Below are 22,201 nucleotides of genomic sequence, written 5' to 3'. Positions count from 1 at the left end.
ATGGGCACTGCTGGGTGGCAAAGACATTTTATTATTGTGGCACTTGGAGGGGGCAGGTGGGCACTGGCAGGGGGCAGGTGGGCACAAGCAGGCCTGGCCGTGATCGGGACTGATGTCCCAATCACGGCCGCCGGTGATCGGCTTTTTTTTTTTCTCCTCGCGCTGTCAGCGCGAGGAGGAATAATAGCCGATTACCGGCTCCGTTATATCACATGATCAGCTGTCATTGGCTGACAGCTGATCACGTGATAAGGGGTCGGGATCGACCCCTTGCACGGATCGGTGATCAGGCGAGTCTCACGGACTCGCCGATCACAGAGCGCGCCGCGCGCGCCCCTCAGGGGGCGCGCAGGCCGCTCGTGCACGGGACAACGTCAATAGACGTAGTCCCGGCAAAGGAGATCCGCGCTGTAGCCGTCATTTGGCTATAGCGCGGATCTCAAGTGGTTAAATAGTTTTTTTTTATATATTAATAGTTTATTTCACCTATTTTAGTCACTGAGCGCCCCTATCATACATTTTCAACCTCTAAGCCCTTGTACACACGGTCGGACATTCCTACGGAAAATGTCCGATCGGACTGTGCTGTCAGATAATCCGACCGTGTGTGGGCTCCATAGGACTGTTTCCGTCGGAATATCCGAACGACAAAGTTTTAGAGCTGGGCTATAAATTTTTCCGACAACATGGTCCGATGGGACTTTGTCCGATAGTTTGTAGAGAATTCCGATTGGACAAAGTGCCACGCATGCTCAGATCAAATTCCTAGACCAAAACTATTGGCTACTAGCCTGAACGTAGTCCCGTCGTAACTAAAAAACGTCATCACGTTCGGAACGACCGGATTTTCCGACAACTTTGTCCGACCGTGTGTATGCGACACCAGTTTCGGACAAAATCCGTCGGACAAAATCCAACGGATTTTGTTGATGGATTTTGCTGTGGGAATGTCCGACTGTGTGTACAAGGGCTTAGAAATCTCACTGATTCTTTTAAGGGAGCAGCTTTTTTTTTTTTTACATTTTCGTTTTCTTTATATTTATAGTTTTTTCACTAAGTATACAATTTTATAGTGGCGCGGAGTGTGTTACAGCTGTGATTTCAGCTGTTTTATCACAGTTAAGGCGTCGCAGTGCCGAATCGCAAAAAATGGCCCGGTCATTCAGCAGCTAAATCTTCCGGGGTTCAAGTGGTAACGAAATGGTGGTGTGCTTACACATGCCACATCCATTCCCGCCTCCCTTTTTGGATTTTTTAAGCTTTTGATTTTATATTCTCAGTAGTATAATGGTGTAATATACTCCAAACACGAAATGTCCTAATCCTGATGAGGAAAGCACGTACTCTGTGTGCTGGAAGAAGGCAGGGAGTGTTTTTTATGTCCAATAACTTTGCAAGGGCTTGAAATGGGAATCTTCTGCATTGCTTTTCGCCCTTGTAGAAATTAATTCTATGAGACATGAAAAGCCAATGTGCTGCTTGTTAAACGCGGCGTCTAATCATGGCCCCTTCCAAGCAGATGATTGCACGAAAAAGGTGTGTGACATCATTCTGTAAGATCTGCAGTCGTCTAACGATGTCATGACAACTCAGGTATTTATAGAAATCAGTAGCAGGAAAATGAAATGTATTTCAGATCTAAAGTGAAAGAACCCTTCCTTGTCTCTCAGCTCATATAAAACGGTAAAACTATTCATAGGCTGAGAATGTTTCCCGCTAGATCTATTCAACAGCTAAAATAGATGTCTGGATGTGTAGGTGGACGTTATGCATGCAAGTCTTTAAAGCAGCAGCATCCGCTCCATAAAGGGGTGTCGCTTCCCCGCCCCCCAATCCATAGCTCCCAACTGCCACTGATTTGGAGGGACTGTCCCTGATTTGGAGCAATGTTCCTCTGTCCCTCTTTCCTCCTCATTTGTCCCTCATTTTGCTCTGATCTATATAGATGTATATAAAATGCACTTTTTATCTTTCAAAAAGTGTTTCCCAGTTCTAAGCCTTCTGATTTCTAAATTGCTGCATTTGTAAATTTTAAAAGCCAATATAAAAGGAATAGTAGAGGTAAAAAAAAAAGCCCTGATGATGGGGACACCTGATGTAAGTGGACTCCCTGATAGGGACACCTGATGTAAGGGGACGCTCTGATTGGGACACCTGATGTAAGGGGACACTCTGATAGGGACACCTGATGTAAGGGGACGCTCTGATTGGGACACCTGATGTAAGGAGGCAGTTCAGGCAAAAATTATTTTTTGTTATGTGCAGTGTAAAAAAGCTTATGACTGATGAGGAATAATGCACTTTGAGGAATGCTGTAATATTTCTAATGTTTGCACATTTATTAAAGCGGAGGTCCACCCTAAAGTGGACCTTCCGCTCATCGGAACCCTCCCCCCCTCCGGCGCCACAATTGGCACCTTTCAGGGGGGAGGGGGGTGCAGGTACCTGTACAGTACAGGTATCTGCACCCACTTCCGGGATAGCTCTCTGCGGAAAGGGGCGTAGATTACGCCCCTTTCCGAAAGTCCCCCGCTGCCTGCTGGGAAACACACAGTTCCCAGAGGCAGCGGGTCCATCCTTATTGCGCAGCGCGACTTGCGCATGCGCAGTAGGGAACCGGGAAATGAAGCCGAAAGGCTCCACTTCCTGATTCCCATACCCAAGATGGCGGCGGCAGCACCCGAGAGACGATCGAGAGATCGGCTTCGGGTGCCGACATCGCGGGCGCGCTGGACAGGTAAGTGTCACTATTTTAAAAGTCAGCAGCTGCAGTATTTGTAGCTGCTGGCTTTAAAAAAAAAAAAAATGCGGACTCCCGGCGGACTCCCGCTTTAATTATTATTATTTAAGGTACTTTATATAGCGCCCTCAATTTACGCAGCACTTTACATATACATTGTACATTCACATCGGTCACTACCCTCAAGGAGCTTATTAATGTATGGAAGCACAGGGAGTGCCTTCTAGCCCTCTGTAGATATGAGAGCGAAGGCTCAGATCTGAAACATGCAGACTTGCAGGTTGTGGGGTTTTAAGCAGAAGAGTAGAGATTTTTAAGCAACTTTAGTGCCCATTCACAGCAGCCCATGAGCGCTATGCTCCATATAATGAGTGCGCACTGGCGTGCGTTATATAGTGGCGATGTGATTCGTCGTTACAGCATATTGCATTATTTACTTTGTTCTTTTTTATTTTTATTATAGTGTTGCTGCATATTTACATAATGCACACCACCGCACATGTATAGTATGAACCAGGCACATGGAGGACAATTGTTGTCTATGCACCCTTGCTTTGAGCCTCGATCAAAGCAGATCAATAAAGACCAGCACACCTGGTGTGAAGAAGCCATAACCCCTAAAGGAAGCCATAGGGCAGTGATGGCGAACCTTGGCACCCCAGATGTTTTGGAACTACATTTCCCATGATGCTCATGCACTTTGCAGTGTAGTGGAGCATCATGGAAAATGTAGTTCCAAAACATCTGGGGTGCCAAGGTTCGCCATCAATGCCATAGGGGTAAATGTGAGTTGCAGGTTACCCTACGACCCCCTCTGGTTCTCATCTAAAAAGCACTATAGGATATAATTGGTTAGCATAATTCTAATTTAGCCAATCACAATATCACCTATCTAGGTCAGCAGCCTTAGGGAATTTTAAAGGGCCTATAGGTGCCGAAATACAACTAAACTCCAAGCAAACTGCTAAATACACAATTGAAATGACATACCTCCCAACATTTTGAGATGGGAATGAGGGACACCTACTAGTAAATGTATGCAGGCATAGGACACACCCCCTGCCACACCCCCTTAACCACTTTCAGACCGGACCATTTTGCTGGCTTAAGACCAGACCACTTTTTGCGATTCGGCACTGCGTCGCTTTAACTGACAATTGCGCGGTCGTGCAACGTGGCTCCCAAACAAAATTGACGTCCTTTTTTTCCCACAAATAGAGCTTTCTTTTGGTGGTATTTGATCACCCCTGCTGTTTTTATTTTTTGTGCTATAAACAAAAATAGAGCGACGATTTTGAAAAAAACGCATAATTTTTTACTTTTTGTTATAATAAATATCTCCCAAAAATATAAAAAATAAAATTTTTTTCCCTCAGTTTAGGCCGATACATATTCTTCTACATATTTTTGGTAAAAAAAATCGCAATATTAATAATTATTGATTGGTTTGTGCAAAAGTTATAGCGTTTACAAAATAGGGGATAGTTTTATGGCATTTTTATTAATAGATTTTTTTTTTTACTAGTAATGGCGGCGATCAGCGATTTTTATTGTGACTGCGACATTGTGGCGGACACATCAGACATTTTTGACACATTTTTGGGACCATTGACATTTATACAGCAATCAGTGCTATACAGATGCATTGATTCCTGTGTAAATGACACTGGCAGTGAAGGGGTTAACCAGGGGGTGGCAGTGTAGGAGTTAAGTGTTCCTAGGGGCGTGTTACTAACTGTGGGGGGCTGGGCTTTGTGTTAGCAAACACTGATCTTTGCTCCAATCACATGGAGCAGAGATCAGCGTCACTTGTTGCTAGGCAGAATGGGGAGATGCTGTTTACAACGGCATCTCCCCGTTCAGCCGCCCCCATGAGACGATCGCGGGTATCCCCGCGGTGATCGAGTCCGCGGGACCCGCGACCGGACTCACGGGGGTCCCGACCAGCACGCGAGCGCGCTGCCAGTTTTAATTCCCTAAGCCAGTGGTTCCCAATGGGATTGGCCTCATCTTAAGTATACAGATGTGTTTTGGTCCCCGATCAATAAAAAGTTGTCCTGGAGTTAGAAGAAGTCCACCAAAGGGCAATAAAGTTAATAAAGGGGCTGAAGGACCTCAGTTACAAGGGACAAGTAAAACATTTTTAATGCTTTTTTTTCCCTTCATTTTTTGCCTGGTGATCCTGCCAGTAAGTCTGTTATTCTCAAACTTCCGTAGACAGACCAAACTGTCCAGCAAAAGTGCGCCTGCATGGGTTTCCTCCGCGTGCTCTGGTTTCCTCCCACACTCCAAAGACATACTGATGGGTTACATAGTTAGTCAGGTTGAAAAAAGACACAAGTCCATCTAGTTCAACCACAAAAAAATAAAAATAAATAATAATAATAATAATAATATCATACAATCCAATATTCCCAATTCTATACCCACAGTTGATCCAGAGGAAGGCAAAAAACCCCAGCAGAGCATGATCCAATTTGCTAAAGCAGGGAAAAAATTCCTTCCTGATCCCCCGAGAGGCAATCGGATTTTCCCCGGATCAACTTTACCTATAAATGTACCCAGTTATATTATGTACACTTAGGAAAGAATCCAGGTGGGACAGTGGGGTCACTTTGGACACAGAGTGAATAAAAGAAACCCCAGATATGGTTTGTGATAGCCATATTCAAGGCTGTATATACATGGTATATAGATTGGATGTAAAATGTATATGGGGGTTAAGTATCATTGCTGTGAGGAATTAAGTTGTTTTGCATTTCTATTGTTCATTTAAGTCTGTCCTTGTGTGTATTGTAAAGTGCCAGACAGACTGGCTGCCAACCCTTTGTGAAAAGATGTGTATTGGGTGGGATCGTTTGAAGCCTAGCAGACGTCAGGATGAGGTGTTGAGTCTTGGGATGTGTGGGTGGAGCTGGGCCCTTGTTCATGTTAAAGCATGTGCCTTGAATTGTGTATAAAGTTACAATGTTTCTCAATAATAAATTCATTCCTACTACAGAAGAGACAGAGTGCGTCTCGTCTTTTTGCCAGAGGGGTCGGCTCCTATAGGAAAGGGTCTTTTAGCTGTGGATATTGGTAGCGAGTGGATGTGTGTCTAGGAGAGGGAACATCGTAAACGGCGTTAACCCCCTTTATATTAGGGGTGCCGTTACATTGGTGGCAGCAGTGGGATCTTCCCTCCAGTTACTGGGACACTTCAAACCACCACAGTAAATGACCAGCTATGCAGCCTGCAGGAAAGCCACACTGAAAGACTTACTTGAGAGCCGTGGAGGGACCAGTGGGACAAAGAACAAGGCCACCTTGATCAGGGAACCAACCGAGATGGATCAGAGAGATGGTGATGCAGGACCCCGGTCAGTTGAAGACTTGTTTCAGCAACGAGTTCGACAGCGGGTGGCATTATATGGTGCTAACCCATCAGAGACCGCCATACAGAATGCCATTAGAGACATCCAGCTGCAGGATGAGTGACAGGAGAGAGAACTAGAACGGCAACATGAGCAGAGAATGGCAGAAATACGGCAATCGGAGACAACACCTAAAGATGCAGCGCCTGTCCGTAAGTTGCCCTTTCGGGCGTTCAAACTATTTAAGGAGGGAGAGGAGGAAATTTAAGCATTCCTGCAGGACTTTGAGAGACTATGTCAGATACATGAAGTACTGCCCCAAGATTGGGTCGCCTTACTGGCAAGTAATTTAACTGGCAGAGCGGCGGATGCGTATCGGGCCCTGGAGGATAAGGACGCTAAAGACTATGACTGCGTAAGAGAAGCTCTGCTAGCCCGATTTGCCATTACACCCGAAGCCAGCCGGATTAAGTTTAGAGAATCCCGGAAACAAACCCACATAACATACGTGGAGTGGGCACATCGTCTGCAGTGAGACCTTAAGGGCTGGATCCAGGGAAGCCACGCTAATACCATAGAGGACATCACCCAACTAGTACTCTTAGAACAGTTCTTTAACCACACTCCTCCGGTACTACGGGATTGGGTACGAGATAAGCAACCACGGACTGTACAGCAAGCGGCTACTTTGGCCGATGAATATCTGGACTCTCGAAGGTCAGGCGGAAGCGAGCGCTATCCACCATCTCGGCCCAGTTTATCAGCCTCTCACACAGCTTCAGCACCAACCCCAGTGGCCACTTATCCTCAGCAGCCCAGGTTCAACTCCCAGGACTATGCACAACCCATCAGGTGTTTCGGATGTAAACAGCTAGGGCACAAAAAGCCAAACTGTCCATTAAATCCAGCCATCCAGTCCCAGTCATGGAGACAACCAGCAAGGGGGAGCCTCCGCACACCCATGCCTGCGGCCCACTGCGTTGAGGAGGAAGAACATTGGGGCGTCCTGCATGAGGCTGATCCAATACAAGCAGCTAACCGGGACAACAGGCAACAACATAGGCAGACGGTCCGGGTTAATGGAACGGTAGCCAATGGCTTACGTGATAGCGGCGCTACCATGACCGTAGTAGAGAAGAACCTCATCCCAGAGAGCCAACACACCGGAGACACTGTAGCCGTAAGAGTAGCGGGAGGTGCCATCTTCCGGCTACCCGTGGCCCGTGTTCACCTGGATTGGGGGGTTGGTTCGGGACGCGTGAATGTGGGGGGTGATGAAGGACTTGCCTGCGGATGTACTACTGGGGAATGATTTGGCCCCCCTCCTTTCTGCTTACACCCCGATGGGCCCCGATGAAGTCAACCCTGTGACTACCCGTGCACAGACACGTACTGCTGGAACCGGCCCGCTTTCTGCAGAGACCCAGGTGAGACTATCCTCCCCGACACGTACCTTAGATCAGGCGCGCCTAGGCTGGGATACCCCAGAAGCATTCGGGAGGGAAACTCGGGAGGACCCGACCTTACACAAGTATAGGGCTAAGGCAGATACTCAGGAAAGGGGAATAGATGGGGAGCTGTTTGAATGGGATGGGGATAGACTGTATAAGATCCCTAAGCCATCTCAGAGAAGTAAGGCCCCTTCGCAGAAACGACAGCTGGTGGTACCTAAGAAATACCAGCTGGAGATTCTGCGAATCGGGCATGATGTGCCGCTAGCAGGACATCTAGGGTTCCGTCGCACGGCCCATAGGATCACACAGAATTTCTTCTGGCCCAACTTTAGCCAGGATGTGCGACAATACTGCAAAACGTGTGACACATGTCAACGGATAGGGAAGAGGGGGGACCACCCTAAGGCTAAACTCATGTCCATGCCTATCATTGGGGAGCCCTTTTACCGCATAGCCGTTGACATTGTGGGTCCCCTGGCCCGGCCTAGTCCATCCGGAAAGAAGTATATTCTCACCGTGGTGGACTACGCCACCTGTTACCCAGAGGCAGTAGCCTGATGTCCAACATTGAAGCAGAGACAGTAGCTGATGCCCTGGTTAAGATTTTTACCAGGGTGGGGTTCCCTAAGGAGATTCTCTCTGACCAGGGAACCCAGTTTACCGCGGTACTCACCCGGCAGTTGTGGAAGGTGTGCAATATTAAGCCCTTACTGAGCTCCCCCTACCACCCCCAGACTAATGGTCTCTGCGAACGCTTTAACGGGACCCTCAAGCAAATGCTGAGTACCTTTTCGGACTCTTGCAGAGACTGGGAGAGATTCCTGCCTCACCTGTTATTTGCGTACAGAGAGGTACCCCAGGAATCTACTGGGTTCTCGCCCTTCGAGTTGCTCTATGGGAGAAGGGTCCGCGGACCCCTCGATCTCATCAGAGGACACTGGGAGGGAGAGACAGAGCAAGAAGGGACCCCCATAGTACCCTATGTTCTGGAACTCAGGGACCGCATGGAGCAACTGTCTCTGATGGTAAGAGAGAATCTCCAGGCGGCCCAGGGAAGACAGAAGAGATGGTACGACCGGGGGGCCCGACAGCGGGTCTTCCAGGTTGGGCAGAAGGTCTTAGTGCTCAAGCCTGTGAAGACCGACAAGATGCAGGCATCTTGGCAGGGCCCGTATAAAGTAGTAGCCCAGGTATGTGATACTACCTATGTCATTGCCAGCTGTGCAGATGAAAGAATCCAGCGAACCTTTCATGTGAACATGCTGAAGGAGTATCAGGAACGGCAGGAGGATGTTGCTGCAGTATGTGCCCCTGCTGCGGACGACTCAGAAGGTCTACCCCTCCCTGACTTACTAGAGAGAGAGCCCCAGACTGACCTCATTAGCCTTGTACAGCTAGGAGACCAGTTAAGCCCCACAAAGAAGGAACAGGCTAAGCGGCTTCTGTGGGAGAAACAGGCGACGTTCTCCCAAAGACCGGGCTATACGACCCTGGCTGTACATAAGGTAGAGACCCCTGGACAAGCACCCCTCCGCCAGCCCCCCTACTGTATCCCTGAAGCAGTCCGAGAGGAAATGCAAAAAGGAGATACAGGAGATGATTCAGTTAGGAGTCATTGAGCCTTCTGACAGCCCTTGGGCCTCGCCTGTAGTCCTGGTGCCTAAGAAAGACGGGACTACCCGGTTCTGCGTGGACTACAGGCGACTCAACGAGAAGACCACCACTGATGCCTACCCGATGCCCAGGGTAGACGAACTACTAGATCGTATAGCCAGGGAACGTTATTTAACTACAATAGACCTGTGTAAAGGTTATTGGCAGATCCTCCTGGCCGAGGATGCTATCCCCAAGTCGGCATTTGTTACCCCATTTGGCCTGTACCAGTCTAAGGTCATGCCATTTGGAATGAAAAATGCCCCGGCGACCTTCCAACGTATGGTGGATAGGCTCCTCGATGGCTTCCAGGATTTTGCATGTGCATATCTGGATGACATTGCGATCTACAGTGGGTCTTGGGAGGAGCACCTGGTTCACGTAGGAGTGGTTCTGGACAAAATTCGGGCCGCAGGCCTGACCTTGAAACCAGACAAGTGCCATCTAGGGATGGCGGAGGTGCAGTACCTGGGACACCGAGTGGGGTGTGGGAACCAGAGGCCCGAGCCAGCCAAGGTAGAGGCAGTAGCTAACTGGCCCACGCCCCGTACTAAGACCCAGGTATTGGCCTTCTTGGGAACTGCAGGGTACTACCGACGTTTTGTCCCTAATTATAGTGCTATCGCCAAACCCCTGACTGACCTGACGAAAAAGAATTTACCTAGGCAAGTCCTCTGGTCTCCAGCTTGTGAATCCGCGTTTCTAGCCCTCAAGCAAGCACTTGTAAATGCCCTTGTCTTGGCTGCCCCAGTACCTAACAAACGTTTTCTTGTCCACACAGATGCTTCCATGTTTGGACTGGGGGCGGTGCTGAGCCAAGTTGGGGAGGATGGAGGAGAACACCCTGTCGCATACCTGAGTAGAAAACTATTACCCCGGGAAGTGAGCCATGCGGCAGTGGAGAAGGAGTGTTTGGCCCTGGTCTGGGCCCTTAAAAAGCTGAACCCTTACTTATACGGACAGGAATTTTCACTGGTCACCGACCACAACCCATTGGTCTGGCTTAACCGGGTCTCCGGAGATAATGGCAGGTTGCTGCGGTGGAGCTTAGCCCTACAACCTTACAACTTCACCATCAGACAGACTGGCTGCCAACCCTTTGTGAAAAAATGTGTATTGGGTGGGATCGTTTGAAGCCTAGCAGACGTCAGGATGAGGTGTTGAGTCTTGGGATGTGTGGGTGGAGCTGGGCCCTTGTTCATGTTAAAGCATGTGCCTTGAATTGTGTATAAAGTTACAATGTTTCTCAATAATAAATTCATTCCTATTACAGAAGAGACAGAGTGCGTCTCGTCTTTTTGCCAGAGGGGTCGGCTCCTATAGGAAAGGGTCGTTTAGCTGTGGATATTGGTAGCGAGTGGATGTGTGTCTAGGAGAGGGAACATCGTAAACGGCGTTAACCCCCTTTATATTAGGGGTGCCGTTACACCAGGCCTTTCTTAAAGCGGGATTGCACTGTGGGAAAAAATATTAAAATCCAGCAGCTACAAATACTGCAGCTGCTGACTTTTAATAAATAGACACTCACCTGTCCCAGGGTCCAGCGATGCTGGCAGCCGAGACCGATCGATCTCTTGGCTGCTGCCGCCACCATTCTAGGTGAGGGAATCAGGAAGTGAAGCGAAGCGGCTTCACTTCCCGGTTCCCTACTGCGCATGCGTGAGTCATGCAGCGCAATAGGAATTGTCCGCGCTGTCTCTGGGACCCGTGTGTGTCCCAGCAGACAGCGCGCAGGGACAGTAAGAGGCATAGACTCCCGTGGGAGTCTATGCCCGGAAGTGGGTGTAAATACCTGTCTTTGACAGGTATCTCCACCCCCTCCCCCCTGAAAGGTGCCAATTGTGACACCGGAGGGGGGGAGGGTTCCGATCAGCAGAAGTTCCACTTTAGGGTGGAACCCCGCTTTAAAACAATCCACTGAGCTGGCAGAACCACCTCTGCAGGGAGTCTATTCCGCATTTTCACAGCTCTTACTGTGAAGAAACCTTTCCGTATTCCTCTAGACATAAAGAGTGCCCCCTTGTCCTCAGTGTTGACCGTAAAGTGAATAGCTCGACACCAAGTTTACTATATGGACCCCTTATATATATTGTCTCCTGTATAAATTGACCCCAGTATGTATTATTGTGAGTTAGGGTGGGACCTTAGAATGGAAGCTCTTTGAGGGCAGGGAATGATAAACATGTATAAAATATACAGTATCTCGCAAAACTGAGTACACCCCTTACATTTTTGTAAATATTTTATTCTATCTTTTTATGTGACAACACTGAAGAAATGACACTTTGCTATAACATAAAGTAGTGAGTGTACAGCTTGTGATCAGAGGTGAGTAGAGGAGAGTCAATCAGCTCTTCTGATGGGGGGGGTCTGTGCTGATCGATTATGAGCGCAGCCCCCCCCCCCCCCCCGAGGATGCCCACACTGGACCACCAAGGATGCCACCAGGACCACCAGAGATGCCCACCACTAGTCACCACCAGGTATGCCACCTGTGGCCACCAGGGATGCCAATCAGTGCCCACAATGGAGGCCAATCAATGCCCACAATGAACATCACTGATTGGCAGGCATTATTGTTTGGCACTGATTGGCATCCATCAGTATCATCCATTAATGTACATCCGTGCCACCTATCAGTGCCCATCCATGCCACCTATCAGTGTCCATCAGTGCCATCTTTCAGTGCCACCTATGTGTACCCATCAGTGCCACCTATCAGTGCCCATCAGTGCCGCGTATTAGTGCCCATCATCGGTGCCCATCAGTGCCGCCTTATAAGTGCCCATCATTGCAGCCCTATCTCTGCCGGGACTTATTTACAAAGTTTTGTGACAGAAACAAAAAACGAAAAAGTTTTTTTTCAAAATTTTCAGTCTTTTTTTATTTTTTTAGCAGAAAATAAAAAACCCAGAGGTGATCAAATACCACCAAAAGAAATTTCTATTTGTGGGAACAAAATGATAAAAATTTAGTTTGGCTACAGTGTCGCATGACCGCGCAATTGTCATTTAAAAAGTGACAGCGCAGAAAGCTGAAAATTGGTCTGGGCAGGAAGGTGTATAAGTGCCCCCCCCCCCCCCCGGTATTGAAGTGGTTAAAAGAATGATGAACAAGTTGGTAGTTTAGGTGATGAAGATGCAAGCTTCCCGGGACAACTCCAATAATAATTAGATTTTTGTAATAATTTTCTCATGGGAATATAAAAACGTGAGATAATTATTATAAAAATCCTCAAGAACGTTTATTTTAAATGATAAACCAGCATCATGGTCTCCGCATGCCTTTTATGTAAAGACAAACCACAAACGTCACATGCAAGCCGAACGCCACAACTCAACCAGCACCGACCATTGTAGAAGTCAGGAAAGTGAACAAGCAGTTCTGGCTAGATGACACATATGGTAAAAACATCAATGTAAGTTTTCCAAGTTATTAAATGGGTTGTAAACCCTTGAGGTTTTTCACTGTAAAGAGGAACTGCAGTCTCCTCACATAATTTGAAATAAAAACATATTTGCCATTCTGAAGCTTCCCTCCAACCACTTTGCATATTATTCTATATATATTATGATTCTGTACTTGCCAAATATGCTGCAGAAATCTCCCCCCAATGAGTCTGGCTGCAGCCATTTTAATTGTGGGCAGCTGAAGCTGCTGCCTGTTCACTTCCTGGATTTACACAGAGGCACACCTCCAGCTCTGCAGCTTTCATTGGCCCTCTTATGAATGAATGAATGAATGAATGAATGAAATACTTGTATAGCGCACAATGCGAACTGAATGGCCTCTAGGCGCTGTGGCGAGCTTTGATCATCTGCTAAAAGAGGAAGGTCTTGAGTTTTTTCCTAAAAGCCAGGTGATTTTCTTCCAGGCGGATGTTGATTGGTAGAGCATTCCATAGCCGAGGCCCTTGGACAGCGAATCTCCGATCCCCCTTGGATTTATACCGGGCTTTGGGCACGAGGAGGAGGTTTTTGTTGGCTAATCGAAGACTGCGGTTTGGTGTGTAATGATTTATTTTCGCCATTAGGTATTGCGGAGCTTCTCTATGCACGCATTTGTGGGTGAGGCAAAGGGTCTTGAACGTGATCCAATTTTTTTACGGTTAGCCAATGTAAGCTCCTCAGTGAAGGAGAAATGGATTCCCAGGGTTTTTTTCCTGTTATCAGCCTTGCCGCCGTGTTTTGGATCAGTTGTAATCACGCAAGTTGATATTGTGGTAATCCTATGTAAAGTAGTCCAGTCTTGAATTAATGATTGTGTCTATGTCTCACCCCACCTCCCGTCCTGGCAAACTCTCAAATGAGTGATGCCACATACACACAACCGGACTTTTCGGCAGACTAGATCCGAGTTCTGAACGAACGGACTAATGCCCTGTACACACAGTGAGACTTTCAGACGGAAAATGTGCGATCGGATCGCGTTTTTCAGGAAAATCCGATCGTGTGCGGCCTCCATCCGACTTTTTCTGTCGGAATTTCCGACGCACAAAGTTTGAGATCTGGATCTAATATTTTCCGACAACAAAATCCGATCATTTCAATTCCGATCGTGTGCAGACAAAGTACCACGCATGCCCAGAATAAATTACGAGACGAAAGCTATTGGCTACTGGCCTCTTTATAGTCCCGATGTACGTGTTCTACATCACCGCGTTCTGAACAATCAGATTTTCCGACAACTTTGTGCGACCGTGTGTATGCGAGACAAGTTTGGGCCAAAATACGTTGGAAAAAATCCAGTTGATTTTGTCGTCGGAATGTCCGACCGTGTGTAGAGGGCATAAGTCTGTTCGAAAGTATGTTTGTTTTGAACGTGATGATGTAAGACAGGACTAGAAAAGGAAGTTCAATAGCCAGTAGCCAATAGCTGCCCTTGCGTCATATTTGGTCCCAGTATACAGATATTATATATATATATATATATATATATATATATATATATATATATATATAGATAGTATATATTTTCCCAATAGGAATTGAGTCTGTCGGACAGATTTGAAACATGTTCTATTTCTAGGTCCGTCTGATTTTTTTATTTTTTTTTTACGGAAAACGATCGGACTAGCCCACACACGATCGATTGTCCGACGGACTAAAGTTCGGTCGTGTGTACGCGGCATGCGAGAGAAAGCTGTGCATGATGTCATAAGCCTACGTTTTTTACCAGACAAGAAACAAGAAGTGGGCTGCATAAGGTATTTACTGTCAGGAAAAAACTATCCAAAGGAAAATTGAAAAAATGACTGAAGGTCCGCTTTAATGCATTCTATGCATTAAGGTGAAAAACCTTTTGTAGTGCAGCAGCCCCCCCGAGTCCCATTCTACTTACCTGAACCCAATATTTTCAGCGATGGGGATGAGCGCAGCAGCTCCAGCCGCTGTTTCGGGTCCTCATTGGAGATAGATTGATAGCAGCGGGAGCCAATGGCTCCCGCTGCTGTCAATCAAATCCAGTGACACGGGAGCTGGGGGGGCGGGGCTGAGTCCTGCTGTCTGTGTCAATGGACGCAGCAGCAGGACTCGGGAGCATGCCTGCACGAATGCCCCCAGGGAAAGCACCTCTCCATGGGGGCACTCAAGAAGAGGAGGAGCCAGGAGCAGCACTGGGGGACTTCAGAAGAAGAGGATCGTGGGCCACTCTGTGCAAAACCCTTGTACAGCGGAGGTAAGTAAGATATGTTTGTTATTTAACCACTTGCCGAGCGCAGCACTCCGATATACGTCAGTACAATGGCAGCAGTGGGCAAATGGCGCACCTTTATGTCCCCTTTAATTGGCGGGGTTAGTGGGTACAGAGTGACCGTGCCCGCAGGTCGTTAGACTTGATGTCCACCGGTCTTCCAGCGATCGTGACACGGAGTGGCAGAACGGGGAGATGTAAACAAGGCATTTCCCCGTTCTGCCTAGTGAGCAGTGATCGCTGTCATGTGAGTTGTAGCCCCTCCCTCCCACACTTAGAACCACTCCCTAGGACACACTTAACCCCTTCATCGCCCCCTAGTGTTTAACCCCTTCCCTACCAGTGTTTACACAGTAATCAGTGCATTGTTATAGCACTGATAGCTGTATAAATGACAATGGTCCGACAATAGTGTCCGATGTGTCCGCCATAATGTCACAGTCACGATAAAAGTTGCAGATCGCCGCCATTACTAGTAAAAAAAAATTAATAATAAAAATGCCATAAAACTATCCGCTATTTTGTAGACGCTATAACTTTTGCGCAAACCAATCTATATATATATATATATATATATATATATATATGTATATATATATATATAACTTTTTTTTTTTTACCAAAAATATGTGGAAGAATACGTATCGGCCTAAACTGAGGAAAAAACATTTTTTTTATATATTTTTTGGGGATATTTATTATAGCAAAAAGTAAAAAATATTGTGTTTTTTTCAAAATTGTCGCTCTTTTTTTGTTTATAACACAAAAAATAAAAACCGCAGAAGTGATCAAATATCACCAAAAGAAAGCTCTATTTGTGGGGGAAAAAAACACTAATTTTGTTTGGGAGCCACACCGCACGGCCACGCAATTGTCAGTTAAAGCGACGCAGTGCCGAATCACAAAAAGTGCTCTGGTCAGGAAGGGGGTAAAATCTTCCGGGGCTGAAGTGGTTAAAAAAAAAAGAAAAAAAACCCCTTCACAACACCTTTAAATTTTTTTTTTTTTTTAATATTTTTTTTTTTTATTTATTTAAGACAACCCCTTTAAATTGAACCATTCAAAAGGATTACATAAAAGCTTATCGTTCAAAGACGCCTTAAAATGTCAATACAATTCCATTTAAGACTATTGGGATTTTTGTTGCTACAAATTGTAAAAAACATTCTATTTAACTTTCCCAAAATTATTATATGTAAGGTTGAACTGTATGGACTTGTGTCTTTTTTCAACTTGACTGACTATGTAATGATTTGACATTCAATGGATGTTGATTTGATCCCACTAAACATTAGAAAATGAAATGAAAATTCAAGAAATGATTACAAAAAAAAAATTTGATCCCACTAAACATTATAAAATGGAATGAATATTCCTAAAATTATTAAAGAATAGTGATGGACGAACTTCCGACGGGACGTTTCGCGAAAGCGAAATGCGAACGGACCCAAACGTTCGCGAAACCGAACGTTCGCCGCGGGCCCCATTGACTTCAATGGGAGGCGAACTTTGCAAACCTTCATGTCGAATTTGCGGCCACGTGGTAATTATTAGGGGGTAAAACGTAGTCCCACCATCTGGACAATGACATAATACATGTATGAGGTGAATTTGGGATCGATAACTACAAGCATTTTTATTTTATTTGGGAAATTGTTCTAACAATTCAGGACTATGGAGCTAATGAAGGCAATGGAGGAGAGGGAAGGTCAGGGACCAGGGTAGGCAAAGAAGAGGGTGCAGGAGATGATCACCAGCAGCGTGACATACCGGAATGACACATGCACCGTGATAGAGGCATCTGACAGCAGCACCGTAATACAGAGCACTGACAGCAGCACCGTGACATACAGCGCTGACAGCAGCACCGTGACATACAGCGCTGACAGCAGCACCGTGACATACAGCGCTGACAGCAGCACCGTGACATACAGCGCTGACAGCAGCACCGTGACATACAGCGCTGACAGCAGCACCGTGACATACAGCGCTGACAGCAGCACCGTGACATACAGCGCTGACAGCAGCACCGTGACATACAGCACTGACAGCAGCACCGTAAGCAGCCCCAGGAGGAAGTCAGCACAGCACAGGGATGGTGTGATCCCCTCATAATAAGAACCCCCAGGAGGAAGTCAGCACAGCACAGGGATAGTGTGATCCCTTCATAATAAGAACCCCCAGGAGGAAGTCAGCACAGCACAGGGATATCATAAGCAGCCCCAGTAGAAATATGACACCGCTCAACCTCTTCAAAGAGGAGGGTAGGGGCATATAGTACGGTGTGCTTTTTTGGGTCAAGGAAGTGAGCAGACTGTACGTCAGTCCCTATACCGCTGAAGGACTGCTGCAGTATAGGGCAGCGGTCAGCAGTGGTGCACGTCAACCCTATCTATTGTGGACCTATAGCGGTCCTTACAGAACAGCAGACTGTACCGCACTCAAGCCTATGTACCGTAGCACCCTATACCAAGTTACCAGTCCTTATAAGAACTTTTGTGGACCAAGCAGGTTGTGTATTAGTGTTTAGCAGACTGTACGTCAGTCCCTATACCGCTGAAGGACTGCTGCAGTATAGGGCAGCGGTCAGCAGTGGTGCACGTCAACCCTATCTATTGTGGACCGATAGCGGTCCTTACAGAACAGCAGACTGTACCGCACTCAAGCCTATGTACCGTAGCACCCTATACCAAGTTACCAGTCCTTATAAGAACTTTTGTGGACCAAGCAGGTTGTGTATTAGTGTTTAGCAGACTGTACGTCAGTCCCTATACCGCTGAAGGACTGCTGCAGTATAGGGCAGCGGTCAGCAGTGGTGCACGTCAACCCTATCTATTGTGGACCGATAGCGGTCCTTACAGAACAGCAGACTGTACCGCACTCAAGCCTATGTACCGTAGCACCCTATACCAAGTTACCAGTCCTTATAAGAACTTTTGTGGACCAAGCAGGTTGTGTATTAGTGTTTAGCAGACTGTACGTCAGTCCCTATACCGCTGAAGGACTGCTGCAGTATAGGGCAGCGGTCAGCAGTGGTGCACGTCAACCCTATCTATTGTGGACCGATAGCGGTCCTTACAGAACAGCAGACTGTACCGCACTCAAGCCTATGTACCGTAGCACCCTATACCAAGTTACCAGTCCTTATAAGAACTTTTGTGGACCAAGCAGGTTGTGTATTAGTGTTTAGCAGACTGTACGTCAGTCCCTATACCGCTGAAGGACTGCTGCAGTATAGGGCAGCGGTCAGCAGTGGTGCACGTCAACCCTATCTATTGTGGACCGATAGCGGTCCTTACAGAACAGCAGACTGTACCGCACTCAAGCCTATGTACCGTAGCACCCTATACCAAGTTACCAGTCCTTATAAGAACTTTTGTGGAACAAGCAGGTTGTGTGTTAGTGATTAGCAGACTGTACGTCAGTCCCTATACCGCTGAAGGACTGCTGCAGTATAGGGCAGCGGTCAGCAGTGGTGCACGTCAACCCTATCTATTGTGGACCGATAGCGGTCCTTACAGAACAGCAGACTGTACCGCACTCAAGCCTATGTACCGTAGCACCCTATACCAAGTTACCAGTCCTTATAAGAACTTTTGTGGAACAAGTGAGTTGTGAATGTTTAGCAGACTGCAGCAGAAGGGCAGCAGTCAAGTATAATATCCTTTCTATATTTGGAAGAAAGAATATTATACATGTACAAGCCTATTACTGTACCACTGATACCAGTCCTGAAAAGAACCTTTGTGGAACTAATAATAACAGCAAGTCTTTAAAATTACCCTCACTGCCTGACAACACTGCTTCCTTCCTGTCCCTATACAAATTGGCAAAAAAAGAGAACGATTAGTGGTTACTGGAACAGCTCTTTTGTGGACCTTGATAGTAACAGCTAATGATGATGATGATGATGATGATGATGAAAGACTAATCTGGCTGTCCCTGTAGCATACACCGTCCTTTCCCTTTCTCTAAACTAACAAAAGACACTCAGGCTGCTGCAAGAATCAGCAGCACAGCAAACCTATCAACACCTAACACCTATACCAGTCCTGAAAAGAACTTTTGTGTACCAAATAGCTAGTGGTTTATCTCTCCCTACTCCACACAGGAACCTGTCCCTATCGTAACAGAAGAAAGAATGTAAAATGGCCACCGGATCGGGTGTATTTATAGGTTAGGGGGAATGTCCAAGTGTCCATGTGCTGTCATGTCTCAATTGGCTGTCCTGTATCACATGATAAACGTGTCACCAAAGGTTAAAGTTCTTGTATACATTAAACACGTAAGTCCGCCGCGGCGAACGACGGAAAAAGGCGTTCGAACGTGCGGACCGCGAATGTCGGAAATTCGCCGCGAAACGACCGCCGGGCGAAACGTTCGTCCATCACTATTAAAGAACAAAAAAACAAAAAAAAAAACTTATGGTTCACAGAAACCTTACAATGTTGATACAATGAAATTTCCGAGTATTGGGATCCTTAGTTTCCACAAACTGTAAAAACAATTAAATGTAACTTTTCCAAAAAATACATTTTAACCATTCAAAATTATTACTTAAATCCTTATAGTGGGCAGAAACCTTTAAATGTCAAGTACATGTAGCATGTTAAATGTCAGGTTACAAATCATACTATTGGGATCTTACATCCTACATTGTTGTGTCCATACAAAAAAAAATGCATACCAAAAAACACATGCAGAACCATCAAAGAAAGCTATGCTCTGAATGTCTGGCATTTTTGTATGTATAGCTATGTGTGAGAGCCGATATTCACACATCAAACCTTTAAAAAGGAATGTTTACAATGATACAATGATACCATTTTAAAACACTCATGCTAATTTATATTATTACAACAACAACAATAGCAACTGTTACTACTAATATGACTACTACTGCAAACAACTATAATCTATAAAAAAATAATATATATATATATATATATATATATATATATATATATATATATATATATATATATATATATATATATATATAGAAAATAATAATAATAATAATAATAATAATAATAATAATAAATAAATATATATATATATATATATATACAATATTACCATTTTAAGTACTCATCATAATTTATAATATTACAGCTACAACCATAACAACTACTACTACTACTTACTTTTATGACTACTGCTGAAAACAACTATCACCTATAAAAATTTCATCATTTCCAATGTTACCATTTTAAAACACATGCTAATTTATATAAATAAATATAAATCTATACTTTGTTTCTTTATATTGCTAATGTATAGATAAATATATATTATCTTAACTACAACAACAATTACAATTAATACCACTATTTCTACTACTGCCATGACTACTATCTATATTACTAATCTATTATATATATATATATATATATATATATATATATATATATATATAATTTATCTAGAAAATTGTAGAGTGATATAATCCTTCTATGAATGCCTCAAATGTATTCTACACCCATAAATTATTATATTTTATAAAATATTTTTTTTTTAATATTGCAAATAAATTTCAAATAGCTGTTTAATATTTCAACAGTATAGCATAAATAATCCTAGGGAATTTATTGTGAAAAGGCCTATTCCACACCTATAAATGATTTTATTTTATAAAATATATTTTTTAATATTGCAAAAAAAATTCCATGTAGTTTTTTTAATATTTCAACAGTATAGCATAAATCATCCTAAGGAATTTATTGCGAATAGCCCTATTCCACACCTATAAATGATTTTATTTTATAAAATATATTTTTTTATATTGCAAAAAAAATTCCATGTAGTTTTTTAATATTTCAACAGTATAGCATAAATAATCCTAGGGAATTTATTACGAATAGCCCTATTCCACACCTATAAATGATTTTATTTTATAAAATATATTTTTTAATATTGCAAAAAAAAAATTCCAAATAGCTTTTTAATATTTCAACAGTATAGCATAAATAATCCTAGGGAATTTATTGCGAATAGCCCTATTCCACACCTATAAATGATTTTATTTTATAAAATATATTTTTTAATATTGCAAAAAAAATTCCATGTCGTTTTTTAATATTTCAAACAGTATAGCATAAATCATCCTAGGGAATTTATTGCGAATGGCCCTATTCCATGCCCATAAATGATTTTATTTTATAAAACATATTTTTTAATAGTGCAAAAAAAAAAAATCCAAATAGATTTTTAATATTTCAACAGTATAGCATAAATCATCCTAGTGAATTTATTGCGAATAGCCCTACATCTATTGTCTTTGCAAGAAATAAATATGTTTATATGATGTATGTGCAACTACTTTTGCGCTGCTTTAATTGATAAAAAATAAATAAAATGTAAGTTGTCCGAATAAATCTGCTAAAGCTTCTGCCAACGCTATTGCATGTACACACGCTACAAAAATCTTATTATTAAAAACGCAACTGCTAATAAACAGATACATATAAAGTAAAGATCAATATAATATCCTAAATATCATAACAAACAGCAAAGTTTAAAATAATCAATGTTGATAAGGTGTTTATATAATTACTGTTACTGAATTTAGTATATTAGTTTAATATATTGTTATAAGTAAACATGGAACTACTGATTTTAGTGAATGAATTAGTAATTTTATAGCATGGGTCAGTAAGTGATTGTATTTTTCAACCAAGTATCCATCCTTACCAAAGCAGACAGTTTCCAGTAGTCGTGCAGAGCTGTGATCTCACTTCTGAGCTGTGCGGGGGTCTTTTTTATATAGCAGCTCAGCCAGCAGCCTGGGAGTGGCGAGCAGCCACAGGACACAGAAGAAACCAGATCTGAGAGAGCAAAAAAAAAAAAAACAAGAAAAAACCCCCCAAAAAAAAAACACCGCCTGTAGATGGCTCACAGCAGGGCAAAGAGCATCCATAGAAGTAACTTTGCACCTTTACAAAGCCAGCTTTAGGTGGATAAGACTTTGTATTGATGGAAACAAATAATAACTACAATATAAGGAAAATGAAAGTATATATTCATATATATATATATATATATATATATATATATATATATATATATATATATATATATATATATATATATATATATATATATATATAGATGAAAATATGCTTTCATCTATATATATATATATATATATATATATAAAATATATAATATATATAATTTTTTTTTACTGGACCTGTTGCTCCTGTGTTTCCAAGTTCTGAATGTTCCTATTTAATCCGCGATAAATACTTATTTTATGGCCTATCGGGGGGGGGGGACGTCCCCTCTTGCCTCCCGTAAGAACGATCAAG

The 22,201-nt window shown here is 44.0% G+C and overlaps 1 protein-coding gene across 1 annotated transcript in view; it reads right to left on the bottom strand.

Annotated features, from left to right (window-relative positions):
• LOC143961838 (cartilage intermediate layer protein 1-like) overlaps positions 1-21,613 on the bottom strand; it is a 148,108-nt gene extending 126,495 nt beyond the window's left edge. The window contains exon 1 of the mRNA XM_077471170.1: positions 21,585-21,613. The gene's annotated coding sequence lies outside the window, so the exon portion shown is untranslated. The remainder of the gene's footprint in view (positions 1-21,584) is intronic.
• Between the last annotated feature and the right edge of the window lie 588 nt (positions 21,614-22,201).

This window comes from Lithobates pipiens, unplaced genomic scaffold (genome assembly GCF_037356315.1).
Source record: "Lithobates pipiens isolate NorthernLeopardFrog02 unplaced genomic scaffold, aLitPip1_a1.2 Scaffold_8, whole genome shotgun sequence".
Taxonomy (NCBI): Eukaryota; Metazoa; Chordata; class Amphibia; order Anura; family Ranidae; genus Lithobates; species Lithobates pipiens.
Note: the sequence above shows the minus strand (reverse complement) of the source record. Positions and strands in the feature narration are given on the sequence as shown.